The following is a 15086-nucleotide window of genomic DNA, read 5'->3' on the forward strand; positions in this document are numbered from 1 at the left end:
GGGAACGGAGAGCAACATGTGGACACAGGCAAAAGGGCCGGAGACGACTGGAGATACCTGAGACCTGGCCACCCTCTGAAACAGGAGCGACCTCGCTGACAGGCTATCACTCAGGGTCTCCCCATGCAGCCCCTCTCCCTCGTCTACCCACCCCCCTCCCTCCCTCCCCCTTCCCTCACCGCAAACCCCCTTCCTCCACAACCCAACCCCCTCGTGACATTTACCATCTCAAACTCAAACAGTAATGGGGGGGGCAGCACATTGGGTGTCAGCGCTTTCATTAAGGTAAGTGCTAATTACACACACTGACACACACACACACACACATACAAACACCCACACACTCCTCCTCGTACCAAAGTTTGCTATTACGATGTACTACATGCGCTGCACACAGGTTTGGTTACCTCAAGGTGAACCGTTGACAGAGCGTTGAATCGGGATTACGCTTTTTGTATTCTCTCTTCACTTTTCTTCTTCTCTGAAATGGATAGTGTCTTTCAGTAAAACATGGAGTATTTGATAGTTTTTTCTCTGAATAAAACAAATATATATATATATATATATATATATATATATATATATATATATATAGACACACACCTATATATAGACACACACCTTTCTCTGCCAATCCATTCTTGATTTGCTGGATATGTGTGAGACACACCTGGCCAAACGTCAGGCACAGATGAGAACTCAGGGCAAAATGCTTTCGTTTTGAGGCCCACTGATGGATAAGTGGACAATGTGTCATAGACAGATAGTTGTGAAGAATTGCCCTTGTTATGTTTTTAGACAGCTAAGGATTCCATGGAATGCACTGGGACTGAACCCCTGCACCCTTCCACCCTAGCAACCCCACCTCCCGTCTTGACTGGAAGCTGAAAGCTATCCTCAATAGGTGTGTTTTCTTTTGTTCTTCTGCAATGTTGGACAAAACTTAACACTGAACATAGAACGGACCGGAATATAAAGAGTTCAGGCTTGCTGCGTTACTCAAATCAACATTGCGATCGAGTCTGTGGAAAGATTTTTTGCAAAATAATATTATTCAACAAGTTCAGCCTAACAATAAAATATAATGGCCAACTTGTTTAATTGGCCCTACTAATATGTTAATAGCTGACCTTGACTTTGACAAGGTTTAAGTGAGTTCATAGCCAAACCACAAGGGATTTACATTTGTACGTTTACTCGTTTTTCAAAATCCATTCATAATGAATAAAGGTGATATTGGGCTGGTTTTGATCAAGGCCCTGGCTTTAAAAGCAAACATGGCTTCACAATAGCTTCATTTTTCAGAAATTGCTCACGTAATCTTTTGGTCGTAGGCCGGTCTATTCCGCCATCAGCCAAGAGTTATTATTTTTGCCGGTTGATGCTAATGCTGTCAATGCAGTAGAACGGCCTGTGAGAGCATTGCTTTCACCGGCTCATTTTCATGCCGGTGCCATCGCACTAATAAATATTTCAATTTTTATTTGCGCTCTAAATTCGTATCCACTCGTTTAAAAATGCATGGTTTCAAAACAAATCCATGATGACGATATTAACCCCCTCAAACAGCAGCCCGCCTTTGCAATTACACCAATCAGGACTTTGTATTAATGGCGGGGAATGCTGATCTGGCCGCCATCGCAGGAGACGTTGCCATCGCCCTATCCATCTCCTCTGCTTGAAACCGGGAGATCGCAGCCAGTTGAAATAAGATATTTATATCTGTTTGGGAACAATTGCTTGAGTGGAAAATTGCTCCTGTCTTGTCTCTGCTACCGTTCTTGCCTGTTTCCCGAGGACGAGGTATTGTGAGGACATTTTTGTGAGGGGTGGTGCTAGAGGGGAGCCCACTCCTCTGTCGGCGGCAGGTGATGAGTTTACGTGTCCTCACTCTCTGAGGGGTCCGGGGCTCCGACCTCGCAGCCGTCCGCATACGCCCTCCCTCATTTCACCTTCATCAGCGCAATATGCTCCAATGAAAGAAAGGGAGTGGGACAGAAGGAGGAAGGTGAGAGCGGGAGCAACAGAGGAGAGAGGGGAAGAGAGAGAGATATGAGAGAGGGAGAGGAGAGGGGAGGGAGGAGACGAGATGAAAAGAGATAAGAGAGCAACAGAGGAGAGAGGAGGAGAGAGAGATATGAGAGAGGAGAGGGGAGGGAGGAGACGAGATGAAGAGAGATAAGAGAGCAACAGAGAAGAGGGGGGAGAGAGATATGAGAGGAAGAGGGGAGAAAGAAGACGAGATGAAGACACGAGAGCAACAGAGGAGAGGGAGAGAGATATGAGAGGGAGATGAGGGGGGAGGAAGGAGACGAGATAAGAGCAACAGAGGAGAGGGAGAGGAGAGGGGAGAAAGGAGACGAGATGAAGAGAGATAAGAGAGCAACAGAGGAGAGGGAGAGAGATATGAGAGGGAGAGGAGAGGGGAGGAAGGAGACGAGATAAGAGAGCAACAGAGGAGAGGGAGAGGAGAGGGGAGAAAGGAGACGAGATGAAATGATATAAGAGAGCAAAAAAGGAGAGGGGGGAGAGAGATATGAGGGAGGGAGAGGGGAGAAAGGAGACGAGATTAAGAGAGATAAGACTGCGGGCAACAGAGGAAAAATGGGGAGAGAGAGAGAGATATGAGCGGGAGAGAGAGAGGGGAGAAGGAGACAAGATGCAGAGAGATGATAGGGGGAGGAAGAGAGGAGAGAGGGGGAGAGATTTGAGAGAGAAAGAGGAGAAGAGACTGAGAGAGTGGGAGAGCGATGAGAGGTGAGAGAGAGAAATCTTCTCCCACTTCGGGCCCAATGACTGTTACTCACATTGAAGAAAAACGCACCAATAACAGGTCACAAAGGACCCTCAATCCCCTTTCCTTCTCTAAAACACATCGCCCTATGCAACCAGCGCTCACTCATACACACCGGCGCGCGTATGTCCCCACGCTCACGCAAAACAGCTCAAGGCAAACCGACCGCACAACAGCCCTGGATGAACCTCAAGCAATCCGTGCTACTCCCATACACACACACACACACACACACACCACCGACTCGCTCGCTCGTGGCGGTGGCTGATGAGCCCATGGCCCTGTGCATTGTAATATATTTGGGGAGTCTGTACCAGGATTAACAGCTCATTTCGGCGACGGCGTGCTTGGCCTTCACCGGCTCCCAGAGGATAGTGGGGCTCGGGAGGGAGGGGGGAGCAGCTGTGTGCTGGGCCACTGTTTAGAGAGGACTGGGGGGGGGGGGCAGTCGGGGGTGGAGGGAGTTGATGATGTATGCTTATCTGACAATGTGGGGAGAATTTGAGATGCCCACGCTGCCCCTCCCCTAATAACGGTTAGACCACTGTACACCACTGGACTTAATCAAGACGCGGGGGGGGGGGTGCTGACTCACATGCTATGAGAGATAGCTTATCTTATCAACAGGGCCTTTTAAACAAACCATAAGTTAGTCGGGGGTTTAGGGAAGCTTAGGCGCATGTGTGTTTAGACGGTAAAGATGTATGCATGTATCACCGGGGGTGCTTTGTTTTTAAGACGGGGAAAAAGGAACGGACATTTATATCACATTAACGCCTAATTCTAAGAGACAAAGGCGGGCAATTTGTATGTTTTTATTTAAAGACAGCAGGGCTCCCAGGGGTCAAAGCGCTGTTGTCATAATTGCGCTGTGAGCCGGCTACCTTTAATTACATTTGGCTCTGGAGAGCGAGCGAGCGAGCGAGGGGCCTGGTGAACGCCACCGCTGTTGATCCAGGTGGGCTTTTTGTTATGAGAGCGGGAGAGCCGTCGTGAAGGACACGAGGGCCCGCGCGGGCGACAGTGATGAGTAGTCCTGACCTCACTCCCAAAACCGCAGGCAAAGACACACACACCGCCGTGCCGTAGACACCGATACACAAATAAATATTTAAGCGGCGGTTTTTGCGTGTGTGATGCTGTCATCTGGGCAAGCCAAGCCCCCGAGAAACAGAGTGCCTTGCGAGTAATGAGGTGTGAACCGCTTCTGCTAAATATGATAGTTTTAGTTTTTTTTTCCTTGTGAAGAAGGAGAAAATAAAGGTTGTACACCTCGTTAATGCCTCGGAAAAAGCCGTGGTTGTTACTGGAAATGAAACAGATGTGCGCGACTGAAACAAATGAAAAGTGTGCGCGACTGTATTTGCGCGACTGAAGACGTTTGGGTGTTGCGGTTAGGCTGTGCCACCAAGCGCACAAAAGGCCCGGACAATCTCAAAGTTTTTTTTGTTATTCCAGGTTAACGTTTCAGTCCTGACGGTGGGCCCGCTTCCGGAATCCTTTGACGTCAGCCGTCAGTTCCAAAGTAAACACAAGGCCGAGCCCAGGACTCAGCAGGGAGAAAAGGAGAAACTGTGAACGGATCCAGAGTCCTCTCCTTCAAGAAAACTCCCGGCAAGGGTAATATGCCATGACACGAGTGTGTTCGGGGGGGGGAGTGAGGGAGGGAGTGTAACAAAAATGTACATTTGAAAAAAATAAAACACAAACAGAAAAAAGGGGAGGAATGCTAACTGATGTGGGCGTTGGTAATTCTGCTGACAAGGGACCCCTTTTTACTGGGTTGTGTCCATTCTATTATGTGGAGCACCGTGAGCTGTTATGGCATTTACATGAGAAATGGGACTGGCAGCGGGCCTGGGCTGCGTCTCACAGTTTAGCAGTTCACCTAATCCAATCTAGCCCCCTGGTCCCGGCGTGGCCGCACCCTGGCCACAGCAGCGGGGGACGGCTTTGTGGAGCAAAGGGAAGGGGGTTCTCGGATAGTTCTTACAATACTAGACCCCCCCCGCAACCACGCAGAAGTCATGCGTTTTTTGGCCCTCCTGGCTTCCCGCTTGCTTTTGGCCGGACACGCGGCGATGAACATTGTGTGTGCGGCGTGTGGAGGAGATAAGCGTCGAGCTAAGTAGCGACGCACCGTTGTTTGAAATGGAAGCAGGGGAGGAGGAGAAGGGATGCGATAAGCGCGTAATTAAAAATATATATTTGTTTGGATTTCGTCCTTCGGTCTTTGATTAGACGTTCTGCGTTTTGGCTTCCGTGCGAGAAGGCATCCGCTTTGACGATGGGTGGTATCGTTGGTGCAGCTGAGCCTCCTCCATGTCTAATGATCCCCCCCCCCCCCCGACTCATTTTCTGAACCCCTGAATGGCGTACCAAGGCCCTTAAATATTGGCTAAGCCCCCGACGACACATAGTCTAGATACAACTGCTCGCACTCAGGAGCTCCTCTTCCATTATTGTCTCCCTTCCCCTTACTCTAGAACACATCTTCTGCATCGGACATCGGGCTGCAGTGATTTGGTTGCAGGACAGAGAGAGAGCGAGAGAGAGAGAGAGAAAGAGAGAGAGGTTTCTGTGATGGGCTCTGGTCCTCATTGTTGCTAGCACAACAGCTGTGACTTAATGAGTCGAACCCGGGATGTTCAACCCCCCCCCCCTTTTTTGGCTGACCCTGAGCTGCTACCACTGTTGCCTGTGCGTTGACCACATGACCATTGTCGCAGAGGTATTCACTGGGTCTTAATGGTAAGACACACAAGAATGCAGCCGGGGCTGAGCTTTGGCCACCTCAGAGAGGTGGTGGGAAAAGCTTCCAGAAGCCAATTCCACCGGCTTAGGTTCAGCGCAACAAACCACTGACCTCCGGGTTCACTAAACTCATTTTGGGGAGACCCCCGGTTTCCATAGCACCTTCTCACGTGTCTCTCTCTGTAACTTAAGAAATAATTGTATTCTTTCTTTTCCGTCTATTAATGTATGCATGTGCAAGGGTGTGTTTATGTGCAGACGCACGTATGCTATCTTTGTGTCTCTTTACGCAGAAGAAATAAAAAAAATGCAAAGGCAAAGCGGCGATGTTGTGTCAGTAATTGATATTTACCCTCAGTGCGGTACATAGTGACTCTACGTCCCTGCGGAGCGTATTTTGAGCAGCGGGGATGATATAGCTTGGTGTGGTTTGGAAGCAGCATAATATTATCATGCTCTCCGTTTTGGAACTGAAACAGGACGCCAATCGTGTCGCAACGCATGACACTTAAAAAAGAGAGCCAGACATCTGATGTGCGTCTCACCAGGAGTCTGGATGAAGAGGCTGGCTGCAATGTTGCCATAGCAATTGGGGATGAATCGCTCAAATAGCTTTTTTGATTAAATCTTTTGTAGATTTGACAGCACGGTACAGGTGGTGACAATAGCTGGCGCATTATGAAACGTTTCTTGCGATGCATGGATTATATTTGTTCCCTAAACAAAAGTTTGTTATGATAAATGACTTAATTGTAAAGCTTGTGTGATTTTATGAAATGAGAGCGTTCACCATAGAGATGTTGGCTCAAAGACGATTTGACTAGCGTCCATTTGTTCTCGATCCACACGAGAGACAGTTGCTTTCATGAGCAGATTATGGCCGGCAATAGTTAGCATTGAATACAAGTGGATCCTTGGAAGACAAAAAGGGGAAGAAATAAAAATACTGTTGCTAGCCTTGTGTGTCTATAGGGAGCTATGTATTACTTATGAAGGACAAAAGTAACAACTCTGTCAAGGTGGTTTGTCTTTGGAATTGAGGATAAAGATACGGAAGCAGATCTGAGCAGAAGAATGATTGCTTTGTTTTTATATGGATGCATTTGTATGTTGTGTTATTGAAAAGAGAAAGAAGCATTGAAACCAATCAGGACATCACCATGAATCATCACGCTGTTATCTTCACTTACCTACAATAGGGTGTATATTAAAAGATGCTCTCATTTGAATTCGTATCCCCAAAAAGTACAGCTCGTACTTCACTCTAAAACCGGCCTCTTGATAATATTGATTTATGGATTATAATTATGATATTCAAAAAGTAGGTAGACTTCAATTACATGTGTGCCTTGAAACTACGCTATGCAGTTACACTCGGCTAATGATTTGGATGACGGGGAAGTTTTCAAGGCATTCATAATTAACTTTTTTTAAAGACATTTTAATCAACTTTGCCAATGTGCAACGCCGTCCCACCACCACCACCACCAGCACCATTGGCCCTCATTACGGCGGTTCACGATTCTCTTAGCACGATCCTTGTCTCTGAACTCACACCAAAGCGGAAAAAACCCAGCGAGTCTTCGGCAGTTTGACCCCTGAGCGTGAACCCTTGGGAGGAGTACAAAGCTTGTTGAATCCCAGATTGGCTAATTTCCCAGATAACCTCTACCCCTTGTGCGGTCTCATTGGTTCTGAGTTTCCTTAAAGCTGTCATCCAGCCTCCTGGACATGTCATGCGAAAGGAGGGGAATGACATGATATTAAAGCACTTCCTCATAAGATGGAAAGGCGTACATTTTCCTGCCTGCAAGCAGTCAATTATTTGACAAGTACACATAATGAACAATGCAGGACTAGTCGGAATTTAATCAAAAGGCAGAGACAGGGGCCCAGTGCAGATGGGAAATGATTAACACTGTTAATCAAACAGCCCAGCATTAGTTTAAACATGGCAAGCCTATCCTATCATGTGAAATATGTATGGGATCCATTGGATATTACCATATTTCCTCTTCCCTTTTGCCAGTCTAACAGTTATTGCATCTATTATGGTGACCCCTATTTATACTGTACTCCTTTCTTTTTAAAGGTCTTGATGCTAGCCCTAAGCTATCCGACTGAATTAAATCCTCCATCTTTTGTGGGAGCCGCCCAACCGAAGAAAATATGTTAGGGACAACATTTAAACTAAAAAAATAAATGAACAGACGTCGATTGCAACGTTTTTTTATATTTAATATCGATGTAATATCTAAGTAAGTGTCTGTCATTCATTTTGCTGCCCAGATGGCAACAATTTGAGAGATGGTGTGGGAGACATAGCCAAACAGCAATTATAAGACAAGTGAAATATTGTGCACTGTATTGAAAACTCCAACAGGCCGATGAGAGGTGACTCTAGGTGTGATGCAGCGTTAATAATGACAAGAATACTTGTTATCGTGCAACATATTGCAAAGCTGACAAACAAAATGTGGTTTCTCGTGACCACATTCAACCCTGTACACTGTGTCTCTTTCCTGCCACGAGTAACTAAATACACCGAGCGCTTACAACAACTTGTTGTGTAAGCTTGTGTTAAATCACATTCCGTGAGGGAAGAAAGAAATCAGTCACATTAAAACATGCTCAAAGTGGCTCAAACTTGTCTCTGACGTTATCGCTATATTTATTCATCCAATTCCTAATTTGCGAGTGTTGACATATTGGCGCAGTGAAGCGGCATATGCCTCCCACAGTCTTCCTGCCTCGCGTCCTCTCTGTGCGGAGTTTGCTTGGTTTCTCCTTGTGTCTGTGATTTCTCCCAGTTTAATGGTTTTTCCTTTCGATTCCAAGGAAAACGAACGGTAGGTTAAATTCACTGCAAACCCTGAACTCCATTCCTCATAGGAGTGAATGCTGTGTGAGTGCTGTGGGAATGTGTGCATGGTTCACCATCAGAGGAATTGCATTCAAAGAGTACAGGATCGCGAGCCCTTTCATCCTTAGGAGCTAGCAGAGGCCACTTGGGCCACGAAAGCTAATCTCATGGCCTGAGAAGGCATCTATCTATTTTGTTTCCAAAGCAGGATGGACCAATGAATGAAGACGGTTAGGTGGATGAATGAATTCAATGTTTGGATGGATAGATGGTTGGTTTAATGGAGGGTTGGATTGATGGACGGGAAAATTGGTTGGATGCAATGTTATAAATGGTTAAAACGTTGAATTTTTCTAAACTTAGTTTTACCAAGCATCCTTTTATTTCTTGATTGAATGAAAGGGAAGGGAACAACCACAATACTGCCTTCCCACTTTAGCATGCTACGATAATTAGCGATGATTATAGAGTATCTCTTGAGAAACTGGGACAGGAAAATCGAGTTCACAGATCATTCGACATAAATGAGGGTTGCCCTTTCTTTCTTTTTGTATTTATTTTCTTCCTCTTCTTCTCCTTGGTAGGCCATGAAGAATCACTTAGAAGAAGAATAACCACTAATCACACAAACTCTTTGATTGGCTTGGAGACATTTCAATGAAAGCTTTCTGGCTTAATAAACAGTTGAGCCAAATGACTCAACTGTTGGGGTCGAAGCCACCCAGATCTGTAGAATGTGCATATCTTATGAAAGGCCTTTCTTCTAGGTTGTTGTTAATACCATTTTCAACACATATTTACTGGATTGTACCCAGAAAACACAACACATAAGTAATGGACATCAATAAGGTGTTGTTCAGTCATGCTGACACTTTTTAAAGAGGTAAAAGCCCCTCGTGGACTGTAACAAATGTTGTTGACTTTTAAAGTTCAAACAACCACAGAAACGGCGGGTATTCATTTTTGTCTCTCTTTTCTTATGCCTTGGTGAGTAGCCCCTAGATGTATTTAGAACAATAATGTTTTATGGAAATAAGCTATATGTATTTAAAACTTTTATAATTGTGCTCCTTTATGCCAGCACAAAGCAGCCACTTTTTAAATTAGTTGAATTAATCTGAATGCACAATTGAAGGGTAGTAAGGTGCATCCACAATGATGAATGCTTAAGAATGATTTTACTTCAATTAAAATTTGAGGCAATTATTCTAAAAGATTATTGACCTCTAAGGGCACTTTCGATGTCACATATTTTTCCTTCATACTCTGCTTATAGTATTCATCTTAATTAGGCAGGACTATTGAAGACGTCCTCCTCCTCTTAGTTAATACTAAAAGGTATTAACTCGCCCTCTGATTTTCCTGTGCAGTTCACCAGTTTAAGTTCATTTATATTATTGTCTGACCAGGGAAAAGGGAGGTGTTTCGCTGCTTGATTATCATTAAAAGTAGCAAGGACATATTTGATGGTGTGTGTTTATTTTTGTGTTTGTTTGTTTGGTTAATTACAAAATATAGATTACTTTGATGTATTGCAGCCTTAAACAAATACACTTCTCTGACAGCCCCATCATATCAAAGTATAGTAACAGTGACTATGCCACCTCTTTTGTTTCAAAAATACCACAGAGCACACGACTGCAAGGTGAAGCCAATTGGAATTGTTAGCCTCTGCTGAACCATATTACTGGTCACCATATATCATTTTTTTGCGTTGGTCACACTTCAAGTACATCTGTTTTCACTCTGGGAAGTTTCCCCACATAAAACAAGAGTTGCTTTACTGATATCTGTCCCTGTGTGCTTGTTGAAGATATTCATGTTGTTTATCAAACGTGAATAACAAAAGGGGTCCACTGAAAGGGCTTTTGTTCCCCTCCAAAGAACTCCATCTCCTCGATTTTTTTATTATTGTTTTTGACTCCACGATACAACTTGGTGTTAATGATTTGTTTACCTAGCATGCTCTTTTAACAGTCCACATATTTGACAGTTGTGCAAGCCAGAGCCCAACATGGCCACCCTGGACCTATTCTTTCTTTTTTTTTCCTTTTTTCTTCTTCAAATTAGATCTCAAAGCTCCCCGTGTGTTTGACTCTTTTTTTTGTTTTAATTGCTTCCTGTCTGCTGGCTCAATTATAAGCACCAGGTCCTTTTGGAGGAGGGGTCCGGGGGTCTTGGGGGGCCCAAGCAGCATCAGCGGACAAGCGAAACAAAGTGATTAAATAACAGAAATTTGAGCAGGGGGCGATGAGATCATTTGGGTGCTTGATTTGATAATATTTTACTTGATATAGCAGCTCACAGTTTACACATGTCAATGTAGGTTTAGAGCCAGCTTGATTGCCTGAGCTGCTTTAGTAAGCCCAGTGTAATGAAGAGGGGAGGACAGACGGCACTGTATTGATTCAGAGCGGCTTAGGAAAGTCTTACTCTATTATCCATTATTGATTTTTTGGTCAGTTGAACGCTGTTGTCAATACTTGATCAGGATTTATTTTTTCCTCTTTTTTTTGCAAAAAATGTGAACTTGTGACCATCATCAGAACTCACTTTAGATTTAAGAATTCACTTTATATATATAGATATATATATAAGGAAAACTCCATAATTCTGTCATGTTGCCCCGACATAAGAATTTGACTTTATGCAATGAAAAGGTTTTTAAATATGCGGGGGCCTGTAAGCAAATCTACCAGCAATGCACACTGAATGGAAAACACCATCACATAAGCAGAATGTTAAATACAATGTTTGCAGTTGTCATCATAACATACACTGTGAGCAGCCAACTTATCACCTTAACTGCAAAGACAATACACACGCTTATTCCTGATGGCATTTTCACAATAGGTTGCCATTGTCAAACATAAAGATGTCAGGAACATTATATTCAAAATGGATGGAATTGATGATATGCAGCAGTAGTAAAACTACAATAAAAATCCTTCAACCTCAAGGTTTTGGAGGCACATTCTTAGAAAGCAAGAAATAACTCTTGGTACAGGAAGGTCAGTGCACATTTGAGAGAAAGCTACTATATAATTGAGCCTGTAGAGAGAGCTGTACCATTGCAAATAAATATTGATTTGCATTGTTAAAAAGAAAATGTAATTGCTTATTTAATTCAATCAATAATTAGTTAATAATTTCCTCATTAAGTGTTCTTTGTTTTTTTCCTCCCCAGTTTCCCAGGTGACCGTATAATGCACTAATTTATACTAAACTACTATTACATGATCAGGTAATCAATCATCATCATTTGGAAGAATTCTCTAAAAGCACTATATCGTGACATAATGAATTAAAAGACCAACAAATACATTAATGACACCACGGGAAGACAATGAAGTAGAACATCACGTAGCACAATAACAATAAACCACACATTTCATCGAGATTGTTCCCATTCAGTCGTTTCAATGGTCGAAACTTTCAAAAAAGAGTCCAAATGTTTCCACATCAAATTCAAAACACATGGACCGTGAAGGCTAATTCAATAAGACTGAGGGCCACTGCCTTGATGAAAGACAAAACGGCTGCTTGGGCCCCTCATGATTGCACAACATTGGATGACAATAATATACTGCCAGGGTTGGCTTGGGTTATTATTGATGGGCAAATTTTACTTACAACAGAAGGAGGGTTAGCTCCTCTCCTGTGCAGTAGAAAGGCAAGGTTAAGACTCCGTGCTAACTCGTAGCCCATGGCTACATAAATATTAACCACACTACCACTGTGGAGAATAGGCCTTCTTTGATTATGAATCTTCGCTGAGGAAAGCTAGATATATCCTTCGAGATGCTCAAAAAAGCCGGGGCCTGACAAAAAATTGAAGCCTGCTAAGTGTATTTTACAGCGTTGCTCCCTGGTAAAAATAACATGAAGAAGAGCTCATGCAGATGTGTGTCAAGTGATGGTGGGGGAGGGGGAACCATGGAAACGGACGGGGCTCGCATATAGAGACCAATGTGTCTCCTCTGATCCCGCTGATCTGGTTTGATTGGAGGATGATCGGGAGATGTTTACGCATGACTCGCAGTGTGGAAACCCCGACTACGTATGTGCATGAAAGACACACATGCACAGGTATCAAGATCGATTTGAGAGGTTGAAAATGTTCAAAAGTAACAAGAAACATCTGGACACAAAACATAACATTGTTCTAACTATTCTCCCCAACTCGCCGTTGACCACGACAGTGTTGAAAACCAAAATGCCTAGCCTTGGTTCCCTCTCAGAAGCCAGGATGCCGGGGGAAGGAGAGGGTATGGGGTGGAGGGGGATTGGGGGGTCAGCAAAGGTCTTGTGACTAGTTCTGTGTGCACGGAACGCCGGCCATGTCCAAATATTTTCGGAAAGAACCAATAAGAATTGTTTTGGAGAACAAAAGAAGGTTCAAACCGCCACTCTGGGGGTTCCACGTGGGAAAGAAATGAACGACAGGAGACATGTTTACTTAGACCGGGGTTTGACCGACGTCTGGTCTAAGCCTCCTCTCCCATCCCCAGCCAAGCTGAAACAAAACATGCAGTATTTGGTGCTGACCAGGGCTCAGAATCAGACAGCAATCGCCCTAATTCAGCGTCCATAGACACGGTTGGGATTCATTAGTGTGTTGTTTTCGGTCAAATTACTAACATGCTATACGTTTTGTGGCCTTGTTGGTTTGTGTGTGTGTGCGTGTCTTTTTTTCAGAATGTATTTTGTACAACGAGCAACAAAAAGCAGTAGAGTAAATACCAAATTTTCTTCTACTTACCCCCAAGCTAGCACGCACCATTTGGTAAGTGATTATGTGCTATACAGTGTGTGGACCTTGCGCGATACGACTATATCGGAGTCGGAGAAAAGGAACGCAAACACAATTTATTTCACAAACCACCGTGACGGCGTTGGGCACTTGAGCAACAGCTGAAGTTTAGCTGTTTTTTCGCGGAGTCGTGGTGGGTGGTCTGTAATCATTAACAAGCCAACTGTTTTAATATACGTCTGATATGATACCAGCCGGCGTAGCTGTGTGCCTTTGTAGGCCCCTGACGTTAAATATAGCGCGAGTGTGTCTGTAATCCACACACAGCACACTGGCTAATGCCCTCTGTTGACTGTTTGAGGTAGCTGACTGCGATTACACTATGCAAAATGGATGCTGTGTTGTTTCTTTCTTTTCTCCAAGACATGTGAAATAATTGTACCCATTGCTTATAAATAAACATTATCCGCCGCAAATATGGATGCCTGCCCCCCGTGACCTTTTTTCACATCTGTTTTTTTTTAAAGATGTTTTTGTCCCCTTGCAACAATGTCTATATATATTATTATGTAAAATTATGCTTATGAAAACACACGCATGCCCCTCTCTCTCTTCTGCGTTCACCTTCACCTGGTGAGCATGACTCAAATTCACATTTCTGCTCAACGGGTGAGAGACGGCTTCATTGAAGCCAGGTGCGTGCCCATGTCTCGCCTGATCATTTTCCCCTCTCGCAGAATTCCTCGACCAGATCACAACACGTTCCCCGGCATTAAGCGAAGAGGGAAAGAAAAGTAAATAGAGTAGGGTAGAGAGGTGTGGAACCGAAATGGAGTAGGATAGAGTGGAGCACAACAGAATTAAGGCGGAGGAGAATTAAATAGAATAGAGTCAAGTGGGAGAATGTAGAGTGGAATGACACAGAATGGAATAGAATGAAATATAATACAGTAGAGTAGAGTGGGGTGTAGTTTAGCGGAATAGAGCCGTTTAGAATAAAATACAATATAAATCAATGGAATAGAATATATTTAAGGGGAAATTGTAGAATTCAGGTCTATTGTCTTGGTTTAATCCTAAACTTATTATTTTGAATATTAAGTCTGTTGTCGTTGATAAAATATAAAGGAGAATCAAAACAATACTTTATTCATCTGCAAAATAGGGGACGTGGAAATCCAATTAAAAAAAATAATTACAAGGAATAATACTATGAAGTTAAAAAACTAATCTGGAATGTGAAAAAACAATTGTTCTCTAAAAAAGGGGGATTTAGGAAAACACTGCAGGATCGCACATATTTACTGTGCCTTTTATATATACTGCATATGATGTGCTGGTTGCATACCAGCAGGAGCTCAGCTTTCACCCGGCCAGTGGCACTATGATGGTTTTTCTTACTGAGGCCAAGAGGAAAAGGGAATGAGGAGAAAAAACACAAGCAACATCCGTCTGCACTTTCGTGCTCTTTCGCTTCTTGATGCTTGGTCGTGTTACAGTAGCACACGTCCACTGCCATTGGTTGAAAGGGCTGGACTGCCTACTGTGACCGGGCACGGGCCTCCCCATCCCAAAGGCAAAAAAATAAAAGAATATAGGCCTAGCCTGCAGTCAAAACTGGAAAGGGGCCAAAAAAGGCAAAATATATTTATAATCTATTTGCCATTTCTATGATGTGCTGCAAACCTCCCTTGGAACAATTAAAACAAAAGGCAGAATGTCTGCCCGTTACTCGATATGGTAATGTTACCATGTGATCCGTTCTTTCTGGACATGAATGAATTTTGACTCCGAGCCATTCCAGCTGGAGACTCCATGTCGGGTTTTGAGAGGCTCTCTCAGCACAGACAGCTCCTGCAGACGGCAGCCTGCGTCGGGCTACACTGGCACTGTTTACTGGAACCCAGCTCCGCGCTGTTTCA

Source organism: Pollachius pollachius, assembly GCF_949987615.1.
Source record: "Pollachius pollachius genome assembly, chromosome: 7".
NCBI lineage: Eukaryota > Metazoa > Chordata > Actinopteri > Gadiformes > Gadidae > Pollachius > Pollachius pollachius.